General features: G+C 54.5%; 1 long non-coding RNA gene across 2 annotated transcripts; it reads left to right on the plus strand.

The window, feature by feature from the left end:
* The first annotated feature begins 6 nt into the window (after window positions 1–6).
* Window positions 7–10,553, plus strand: LOC122163506. 2 transcript variants are annotated; one of them, XR_006169949.1, is made up of 4 exons: window positions 7–2,141; window positions 2,470–2,577; window positions 7,675–10,183; window positions 10,328–10,553. It is a non-coding gene; the product is annotated as an uncharacterized LOC122163506 (long non-coding RNA). The 2 variants fall into 2 exon arrangements; XR_006169950.1 differs by lacking the exons at window positions 7–2,141; window positions 2,470–2,577 and adding an exon at window positions 6,767–6,992.
* Window positions 10,554–11,187: the final 634 nt, after the last annotated feature.

Raw genomic sequence — 11,187 nt, forward strand, 5'->3', positions numbered from 1 at the left:
CGTGGTTCTGGGGTCACATGGAGTGCCAGGGCTCAAGGGAAAGGGTGCGTGAGATGGGGCAGGGTCTGCAGAATGTTGTACGGGCCGTAGGGATGGGACAAGGTCTAGAGAGTGGTACACGGACGAGAGAGATGGGACAGGGTCTAGAGAATGGGACATACACCCTAGGGGTAGGACAGGATCTGGAGGATGGGACATGGACCGTGGAGGTGGGACAAATTCTGCAAGGTGGGAAATGTGCCGTGGAAGTGGGACGTGGACCATAGGGGTGAGACAGAGTACCCAGTGGTGGGATGTGTACCTGGAGCCCCTGGTCTGGGGCAAAGAACTGTGGTGTCTAACAGGTCCCTGAGGATCAGCCACAGCCCCCAGGGTCAGGCTGGCGTCCCCAGCGTTCAGGAGACACCCCCATGGAGGGATGGGACCCCTGGAAGTGGTGACTCATGAGGGTCAGGCAGGGTGCAGGTTAGGGCAGCAATGCCCCGGGAGCAGCAGGATGGGATGCAGGGTGCAGAATGATGCCCAGTCAGGCACCATCTGGGCCCTGAGCTTCTCAAAGCCCTGGTGCACATCCTGGGGCTTTGTGGGCTGGCACCGTTCCTTGGAGTGGTGCTGGCTCCTGGCAGCACCATCAAGGATGATGGATTTTGGCAGTGCCCAAGGAAAACAGCTGGAAAGTGGTCCTTGGTGGCAGAACTGGTTAACACTACTAGTCACGCTCCAGCTATTGTTCTCTGTTGGTATTCAGCTCCGCAGACTTCTGCTTCTATTTCAGTCCTGCTGAAGGGCTCATGTACCCTGCAGCCTGCCTGTTTTTCTCCTAATTATTTCAGTTGGGCTAAAAAAAGATATTACCTCCCTCTGCAAACCTTGCCTCCATTGTTCTCGGCAGGGTGAGAAGGAAAGGAGAAGAAAAGCACTGATATCTCCAGGTTAAATGCACTTTTTCACAGGTATCTCTGCTTGCTCCAGTTGCACAGGGTCCAGTCTAGAACAGAGCTCCTGAGAGCACGCAAACAGCAATTAGTGGTAATGAGAAGAAACACCTGATTGCATCTCCTTCTTATCAGCTTGGCTGTGGCTTTGGCAGAGACTCCAGTCTCACCAGTGTGATCCCTTTGCTGGGTAAACACTGTCTACAGCCTCAGTGCTCCTTCTGCCACCGCTGGTAGCAAAATTGGGCACAGAAGATTCTGATTCGGGGCAGGCGTGGGGCCTGGCATGCAGCTGTGAGCATCCATCCGTTTCATCCCTGCAAGGCTGGGCCCAAAGTTCTGGGTGCAGCACAGAATGAGTTATTGTTAAACAAATGATGCTGCAGCCAAACTTTCAAAATGACCCAAACCAGCAGAAATGCTTTTCTGTATTCTTGATTTTCCTGGCAGGGCTGCGGAGAGTGAGGGGAAACCTCTGGCCCAGCCGATAGGGTGTGGGCTGCGGTTCTGACTCTCTCCTGGAAAATTTTAATCGGTGAAAAAGTGCAGAATGTTTTTAGCATGCAGTCACCGTGCATGCGAGGACACGCGGCTGCTGGGGAGCCGCGACGCCAGGGCCGTATCGTTGGGGTTTATCAGCTGCTGCGAGGGCAGTCCCCATCCGCAGGGAGCAGCAGCTCCGGGAGGACCTGTTGTTGAATGAAAGTAATTAAGGGAAGGTGTTTGCAGAGTGAGAACACAGTTGCACAAATGCAGCGGCTTGCTGGCAGCTTGGGGACGGGCATCATGGCTGGGTTTGCAGCAGGGAAGCGCTGCCCGCCCCGGTGCGTGGTCACTGGTAAAAGTGGGGCGATGCTGCTGGGGGTGACACCAAGCAGCTGGTGCTGGTGAGGCGTGCAACGAGGACCTCAGCTGGTGAGGCAGCCCTTTGCTCTAAGCCCTATGTGGTGCTGGCAGCGGGGTCTGTGACCCATCTCTGTGGCCAACGGGAGAGCTGTGACACTGCCACCCATCCCCAGCCCGCAACACCTAGACACCTTGGCAAGTCACATGCTTCGATTTCCCTCTGCACCCAAAGGTAATAGCACTTCTTCAGGGCACTGGACAGCCTCCTTCGTCAGCATCTGGCTAAAGACCACCTGGAGCAGAGGCTGGGTGTTGTAATTGGACTGGGAGGAGCAGGCAGCCTGGGAACACCTGGGCATGGTGAGCAGCAGGAGCCCCCACACTGGGTTTGGCAGCAGCAAAGGCTGCAGCAGGTGGCGTGGGGACACATGGTCAGTGGGCATGGTGGCAATGGGTGTATGGTTAGACCTGATGATCTTAGAGATCTTTTCTGACCTCAATGATTCTATGGTTCCCTGCTACACTTGGAAATGCCCCTGTGTGCTGGGGGTTTCAGCCTGCAGGTGTTTGCAGTGGGAACAAAGCAAACCCAAAATCACGGAAAGGTCGTCACTTGCTGGGGTAGAGTTGGGGATGCCTTAAGTTAGCTTATGAAGGAGTGTGATGGAGGCCATGTGTTTAAATCCAGGTTGGGAATGCTGTGGTTGAGACTCCTGCCAGGGGCTGCCTGCTGCTGCCCTGTGTCCCCATATGAAGGCACTGACACCGCTGGAGGCTCTGAGCTGCCACTTCTACTGTGAGTGTGGATCTGGGGAAATGGGCGATGAGATTTGGAGTGATTTTGTGCTTTAAAAAAAGGGGAGAAAAACAAAATGAAGCAACCACCTGAATATGGCTATATGTGCACCAAGCGAGCTGCTGACATCGGCATCCCAACCTGGGGTGCAGAAGGGAGTCCCAGAGCTGCTCCTTGATGCTCATCTTAGTTTGGGGATCTTGTCGTCACCCCTTGCCCCTGCCCTTCCCAGCATGCCAGAGCTTAACCCCAGCCCACAGCTCCCAGCTTCAGACCACTCCAGTCACGCCAAGCATCCAGGGAGCCCCCACCCACCCACCCCTCCCATTGCTTCTCAGGCATTGCCAAAACCTCGTTTCCTGCAAGCTTCAAAAATATCATCCTTCTGGGAAGAGTGGGAAGGAACAGTTTGCAGGAGGAGCAAAAAGCTCATTTTCTGCTTGGGTCTGATGGGAAGCAGCTCCCGGTGCCGTTTTTGGGGATATTTCATCATGGCAGTGCCACTGAACATGAGGATTTGCTGAATGGGCCTTCTTGTCCCTGAGCCTCTTCTGAAAAGCCACATCCTTCTCTGCCATGTGCAGAGGGAACAAAGGCAGGGCAGGGAGCTGCCCGCTATTAATACATCAAGGGACAGCACCAGGAAGGGAGACGAGCTGTGTGCGCCGGGAGACAATGTTGGCACCAGAACAAATGGGATTGGAGCTGGACAGGAATAAATGGAGACTGGAAATTAGGGAGGCTCTAATCCTCCACAGATGCTGCCAGGGTTGTGCAGTCAGTGCACTGGGATGGGAAAGGGACATCTGGGAATTTGGTGGAGGGGTGGCTGAGTGCAGTTCCTTGTGCATCCTGCAGGAACCAGCCCAGGGCAGCCAAGCACTGGGGGTACAATGGAGGCAATGTATGATGATGACTGGGGGAGCAGGTTGGGAGCAAATGATTAGAGAATTTACGCTCAGAGATGGAAACTAAACTCCCTCATATGGGGTGCTGTAGGGCTCATCCTCTGTGCCTGAGCTGGGGCTCTCACATAGCCGTGCAGTGAACGCGTACAGGGGTGGGTGCGCAGGGTGCAGCTGAAGTGCTGATGGTTCCCAAAATGATGTTCTTGATGGTGGTGAGACCAGGAGTCTCTCAGCCAGTTGAATTGCTGCAGGGATGGCTAGTCCTGCCGGGCTTTGCAGCCACATGGGGGGGAATATGCTGTGGCATGGAAGGAGGCTGGGATGGGAATCCCAGTGGGCAATGCTTTTTGTCTGAAATTGCAAAATATAATTAATGTTGGTGATCAGCGTGGAACTCATTGGCTGTGCAGTGCTCATGTTGATGGCAGTCTCAGTGCCAGGGTGGGATCCGGTGGCCGACCCGCTGCCTTCACTGCACAGTGGGCAGTAGTGGGGTTCTGCCACCCCCGGCAAACCCCAGTTTGGGATCTGCAGTTTTGGCTATATTGTAGGGTAAAAGTATGCTCCTCTTTTTGCTCCTGGGTGGGGAGCTGGGATGTGCTCAATATGCAGAAGATAGTCCCCATTCCTGCCCTCATCCCCTGCTTGCGCCTGGAGCCTGATTCGGCCTTCCTCCTCTTCCTCATCCTCCTGCTGCTCGCAGCCCGCGGTCGCTCTGCGTGCCGCCATCCCCCCCTAGCGCCCGCCCGGTGTAACACCGACCCCGACTGCGCGGAGCTGCGGCTGCACGGTCTCTGGATTGCGCCCAAGCGGTAATCTGATGGCATCTGGGGGCATGACGGGGTCCGGTCCCCACCGCGGGGCTGCGGATCCTTAGGGCTGTTTGTTTCTTTGTACCCATCCCTCAGCCGGGATGTCCCCTCTCCAGAACTGTGAGCCCGGCTGGGGACGAGGGGCAGTGCCGCAAGATCTGCATGTTGAGCTTGTCCCAGCGACAGGACTGGACGTACCTGTGCACCTCTCCAGGATGCATCTGCACATCTCAGGTCGGGGACCCCATCTGCTGCATTTCCCATGGACACATCCCAAGGATCCCATGGATGCAAACCCAGAGTCTCCACGGACACATCCCCAAGGACCTCACAGATGCATCCCAAGGACCCCCTGTGTCTCAGAGCCCACAGAGCACCGTCTCCTCCTGCCCACCCAGGCTCAACAAGCCCCACTGTGGATGCTTAGGGCAGAGCACAAAGCCAGGACAAGCCTCCAGCACTGCTCCCCTCCAGCAGATTGCCGATCAGGGACTCCCAAGAGCTGCAGACAGTGTCTTTTAATTTATCTTCCACTAATTGCCCCCATGCAGCCCTGGGGCTCTGCAGCCAATGCGTCCCTGTGGTTGAGAGCCGCCATGAGCCACCTCCCTCAGGCTGTCCCCGCTGACGCCGTGTCACCCGCTGTCACCCGTCCCTTGTCTGGGAAGAGGTGAGCGGTGACCAACCCTGCTCGCCCACGTGGAGCTCGCTGGGCTTGCACCATCCCCAGTGGCTGAATCACTGGGTAATTTAGGCTGGGAGGAGGTGGCTTCAACCAGCCTTCTGAGGTCTTCTCATTATGTTCTCCTTGAACATAATTCTTCCCAAATTTGGCTCATTTTTGTCCTTCCTCCAGTTCCACCTCCCCTGCACCATTATTACATTGCCATTTCCTCAGCCCAGCAGTCTCTGGGTCTCACTTTGCTGCTCCCACCCAGTGCTGCTCCCACTAGATGCTTCTCCCTATTTCTGCTGTGATTCAATGCTCACAGCTGCTGCTCTGGAGCCAGGGAAAGATCCCACCCAGGAATTTCAAAATTGGAACACAAATCATTGTCTCAACAAGAGTTGGACCTGCCTGTGGTGCGGGGTTCTCTGGCACTGCACAATGGCAGCACTGATCCTCCCCTTAAGCATCACATTGGTGGTGCCACGCAGCCCACAGGGAACCACAGGAGGGGAGGAAAATGCAGGAGGCGAAGGGGCAGCACGGCCTCCGTCATCGTTCAGAAGGAAAGGAGAAAAAAGCACACTGGCCCTATTTTGTCTTGGAAGGAAACCCCTCACAGCTCACCCATAAAAGCTGAATTCAGAAGCTCAGCGTAATCCAAACTTTTCCTCTGCTCTCTTAAAGAAAATGTTGGAACAGAGAGGGCTTAATGCCTTCTGAAGAGGCCCATTTATCTGCAGGCTGAAAGAAAGCATTAGAGTAATATCTGGGAAGGCAGCGCACAGCAGCAGCGACCTGCCAAGGTGGAGCTGGGGTGAAGCTGCCCTCCCCATGCTGCTCGTTGCCCATTTCCCCTCATTTCCTGCCCATTTCCTCACCAAAAGGTATTGCCATGCTCTTGTTTCCATGTTGGGTGCATTTTCTCCTGAAAAAAAAACAAAAACAACCAAATACTTTTACCGGGGAGGGGGAAGCAGGGTGGGTAGAAACTCCTCCAGGTGCCAGCATCCCAGCAGACAGGAACCCCTTCTCCCCCTGGGTAAACAAATGGGGACCCACTTTGTCATGGTTGTTCAAAATTCTGCTGGACATCTGATTCTGATTTGAAGCGTAATTATCTTTGATGAGGACTAATGAGCAGCTCTCAAAATGAGCACAGGTGAACGTCTCTCTGCTGTCTCCTGCAGGGAAACCCACAGTTACCACCAGCTGCTGAAACAAATTTCTATGGGGCTAATCCAGGCATGTCCAGGGCTCCACAAAGCCCCGCTTTGCCTTACACCGCTGTAACTGACCAATTTCAGAGCTCACAGAGGGTCTTTTCTCACCTCAGACTGTCTTACTGAAGTTCAGTTTTGTTTCCTACAGGATTTTCCCTCCCATTGCTCTCAGTATGACTTTGCAAGTGGCAACTGCTTAAGGCTGCTACCCTCTTTGGGAAAGAAAATGAACATTGGGGGTTTTGAAGGTGCTGTTTGCTTCAGTGAAAGGAAAACTTGGTAACAAGACTCCAACTGGCTCCAGGATTTAGGACCTCGATGCAGCTTGAAACCCGGCTGCAATTTGAACTGGGTGGTGCCAAGTCTGGTGCCCAGCTGGATGGGGCAATGGTCCATGGTCAATAGCCAGTGTCAATAGTTGACAGTCAGCGGCCAGTGATCAATGCTCAGTGGTTGATGATCAATTGTCGGTGGGCAACAGTCAGTGGCTGGTGGTCAGTGATTGCTGGTCAATGGTTAATGATCCGTGGACGATGGTCAGTGGTTAGCGGTCGATGGTCAGCTGTTGGTGCTCAATATTTGGTAGTCGGTGATCGATGGTCAATGACTGATGGTCATTAATCGATGATGGGTGGCTGGTGGGTGAGCTGGCAGTGCAGCAGCACATGTGGGCTCTGCATTAGCAGCAATGCTTGTCTAGGTGGAGCTGCTTCTCTTCAGCATCATGGCATGTCTGGCGGCAGTGCGGGTCTCATCACACAAACAACGCCTGGCTGTGGCTCTGAGGAGGGATAGGCAGCATCAGGTGAAGAAAACTGTGGGTTTCTGTTTGCTTTCCATGCTCCCCCTTGAAGTACTGTGTGAAAGGTAATCGCTCCCAGAGGTTGGGCTTTGGCAATCCCTGTTACGCCACTGAAACCCTCAGATACGCCCTGGGTGAGCCCCAAGTGTGTCCCAGCCCTGGCTTCCTGGGAGGTGTGGGGACATGGGGATACGTGTGACCAGCTCTCCTTCATCTCATATGGGCTGCTGCAGCCCAGCTCTACAGTGTTGGGTTTTTTTTGTTGTTTTTTTTTTTTTTAAGGAGTTTCATGGCAATTACAGAACTGCAGGCAAATACCCAAACCTCAGAGCCGGGAAAAGCTGCCAATAGCTCTGCCATATTCAGCCAGTGACTTTTGTTCTCCTTGGCCTAGCTGAAACAAGAGCCATATTACAGCCCCAAATAGCTGCTTTTCAGGGACAGGTGGGTCACAGCAACCTTTGTTTTTCTGGAAGCAGCCAGCACGCTGTGCAGGGAAGACTTTCCAAGGATGCTCCCTACGCCCTTGTCAGGAAATACCATGCTGTTCTCCTTATTGCCATGCCAATTTTTTTTTAATTGCCATAAATGATAGTCTCGGCAGGGACAAGCTGTGTTTTCCCTTGGCTGTCAGATTTTATTTTGAAATCGCTGTTGTTTTGATCTTTGCATCTCTCCCCCTCAGGCTCATCTCTCGCCCCGCACGTTCGCGCTCCCAGTGCTCAAAAACCTTTGCCGAAAGGTTTCAGGTGTGAAAACACAGCAGTGCTGGTCACGGTGGATCCTCGTGGACATCACCCACTTTGGAGACAGAGCAGAGGAGCTGCATTTGCTTTGCAGAAGCCGCAGCACAAGCAGGCGGACGTCCCTGCTGGTGACTCACATCCCCATGGACACACGGGTAGCACTCGGAGTCCCAGCTTTAGCCCAATTTTAGCCCTGGGGAGAGCCACAATGACAGTGACAGATGCATGGCTCCGGCCAGGGGGACCTGAAATATCCTCCTTTGCTCAGCCACGGTGCGGCCCCTGCCCAGTGCCTGCATAGCCCAGCTCTGTCAGACCTGCTATTCCAGTGGGTGGGGTTGGCTTTGTCTCAGGTTATTTCAAGCTTGCTTTTGGCACAAGGAACAGTGCCTGGTCCCAGCTGGGGCTGAGCATCCCACCAACCCCACTGGGCATCTTCTTCATTGCCCACATTTCTTAGGCACCAACAGAGCCCTTTGAGACCTATGAAAACATTGGGTTTAATTCTCTTCTTTTAATTCAACACTGGGCGCGCCGCTGATTTTTATTAATTTATCAGTTCTTCCCCCCACCGTGGATATCTGTGCTGAGCCCTTCTGTCCCTGCAGCGACCATTCGCACCGTGCTTAAAATTGTTTCTAAACTTCCAGATCCATCTTCTGGCCATCTTTACAGGCTTGAGCCCACAGTGGGCCCTCTCCTTTCATCTTTTATTACCGGCATTTTTACCAGGATGACATTTTGACTGGTCTGGGAAATCTTCTCACCCGCCGCACTGCTTCCTGACAATCAAGATTTAATCTTTCTGGAGAGCAATGATAGAAAATGCTGCAGATCACTCCAAGATTGCAGAAATCCAGACCGTGGATGCTGTTCTCACTGCAGCTCTGGCACGAGCTCCCATCTCCCTGCTGCCTCTCTAATCTCCAGTTTAAATCTCCTGTGCTGCTGCCTTCAGTTTCTGATGGCTGGGAGAGCTGCTGCATGGCAAAGCCCATCCACGTGGCCCTCCTTGTTCTAAGCTGGGCTCTTCCAGCCCCAATGGCAGCTCTCTCCCAGAGCCTTTTTGCTCTGATTCTTCCTCATTTCTCATCCAGGCTCCAACCAGCAGGTGCAGCATGTCTCCATCAAGCAGAGATCTCTGGAAATCCACTCAGGATTTTCCCAAAGTGAAAAAATGACCCGTTGGCCACGGTGCTGCGGATCTTCATTTCTGACTGTTGCACTCAGCTCATTTCCATGCAGCATTTTTGGGATGAAAGCAGAACACCTGGGAGCAGCCCAGCCCAGGAGGAAGGCGGTGTCCACAGGCACCCTCACAGCAATGGAAACTGGAACCACGCAGGATGCGAGGCTGCAGCCATCCACGGATTTTCCATCTGCAGAATAACTCCAGCGCACAGACGGATCACAAACCGCACTGCTTTAATTACACCAGCACAATTTTCACTCATTTGGTTAAACCTGCGAGCTACAGAAAGAGCTATTTCCAAGAGCACGGCATGACTTAACGGCCACTCGCAAGCAGCTGGGGCTGTGCCGTGCCACCGCCGTACCCCGGCACGCATCCCATAACCGGGGTTTAACCTGATTCCTGCTGTAATCTCCGCGCCCGGCTGGATCGCGCTGCAGCTCTCTGGTTTTGAAATCAGCCCAGGAAAAAAGAGTGAGCGCCGAGCCAGGCTGTGCCCCGCTGCACCGCGGTGGGGACAAAGTCTGCTTCACGGCACTGCGGGGTCAGCCAGCAGACGGCACCTCCCTACTGGCACCGAGAGCGGAACACTGCCTTCCTCCCCTCCGATCGATGTTCGCAGTGCTCCAAAGGCTTTTCCCTCATTCTCTGATGAGCTTTTTTTTTTTTTCTTTTTTTTTTTTTTTTGTTTGGAAAGGAAATGGGCAGGAGCAGCATGCTGGGTTTTGGAACCACTGTGATGCACAGTGGGCACCCAACTTGTGAGCAGCCCCGTTGCTGCAGCTTTGGGGTGGTTTTGTGCCCTGTTCCCACCTCTCCTCTGCTCAGTGAGCTCTTAATTAGAGGGGAATCTCGAGGCAAAGCGCATAAAACAGGTGGGGAATGAGCAGTGGATTTCCCACCTCCTGGTGCTAATGGAGACCATCCTTCCCCACTTAACCAGAGCAGCCGTTAATGTGCTCTGACATATTTTTAGCTGAAAAGTGTTTCTCAGCAATGCCACCTTCATGGGCAACACCAGTTGTTTTTCCTTCCCCTCGAGGGGTCCATCACCAGTGCTCTGCTCCCCAGATCCCCATTTCTCAACTTCTCATTGTCTCCTCTGCTGCTCCCAAGGGATGTGCCACTCACAGGGGTCAGACCCTATGGGAGAATCTGGGCTCCCCATGGGTTCCTCTTGGATTCATCTCCGTGCTGAGTTTCTGATGCCTTCCCATGGGAAACCCAACTCCACGTTTCCCACTCATCATCACAGGGTAATGGGGAGGGCCAGTGGGGGTGGCTGCGGGGTGACCTCTGGGTGACAGCTGTGCTCATGTCCCAAAGATATCCCAGCTGGTTTGGAGCATGGCTGCATGTGAGCAGCTGAAGTTCACTGTGGCCCTGCTGTCTTTTATCAGGTTTGCACACCAAGGTCAAGTTCACCACGACCCAGTGGGTCAGCTGGATGCTGGATACAGGGAAGAGGAGATTCTGCTGCCTGTTCTGTAACAAACCTGTTTGCTGACACGTCATGAGCTTCTGATATCCCCTAAGTAGGGTCTGGGGATGCAGGGGGGTGTCCAGGGTTACAGGGCTGGGCAGGGTGGTGCACATGGGATGCTACAGTGGGCTGTGGAGGGGATGCAGGGATGTGTAGTGGGGTATCTGGGTGATGTGGGGAGGGTGAGGGATGGGTACCTGGGGTGATGCAAGAGGGATGCAGAGGGATAATGATGCCCAGTGGGATGTAGGGGGAATACAGAGGGGATGCCTAGTGGGATGCAGGGAAATACAGATGGGAGTGCCAGGGGTTACTGAGGAGGTGCAGGGAGGGCTGCATGAAGACATGCAGGGGATATGGACAGGGGTGTGGGCTGCTTAGGAGAAGGTGCTGGGAGTGTGCTGGAGGCACTTAGGGGGTGCAGGGGGGCATAGAGGGTGTATGGGGGGGATGTCCGGAGATGTAATGAGGGTGCAGGGGGCTGCGGGACTGCAGAAGTGGGATGCAAGGGGGGGGTACAGAAAGGACTCCCGGCGCTCAGTGCCAGACGATGCAGTGGGACCCAGTGGGTGCGGGAGCGATGCCCGCAGGCACGCCTCACCCCCCGCTCCGTCCCCATCCTTCTTCTCCCCTCTCTACCTCCGGGCAGGGCCGTTCTCCACCTCCCCCCCCCCATTCTCTCTCTCTCACTCACACACACCCCGGGAGCATCCCCCCGCCCCCGCCGGGCTCCGGGGCCGCTTTAAAAGCCGCCTCTCCCCGCTCCGCCCAGCGCGG

This window comes from Centrocercus urophasianus, unplaced genomic scaffold (genome assembly GCF_019232065.1).
Source record: "Centrocercus urophasianus isolate 14NV4802_14NV808 unplaced genomic scaffold, USGS_Curo_1.0 seq_23, whole genome shotgun sequence".
Taxonomy (NCBI): domain Eukaryota; kingdom Metazoa; phylum Chordata; class Aves; order Galliformes; family Phasianidae; genus Centrocercus; species Centrocercus urophasianus.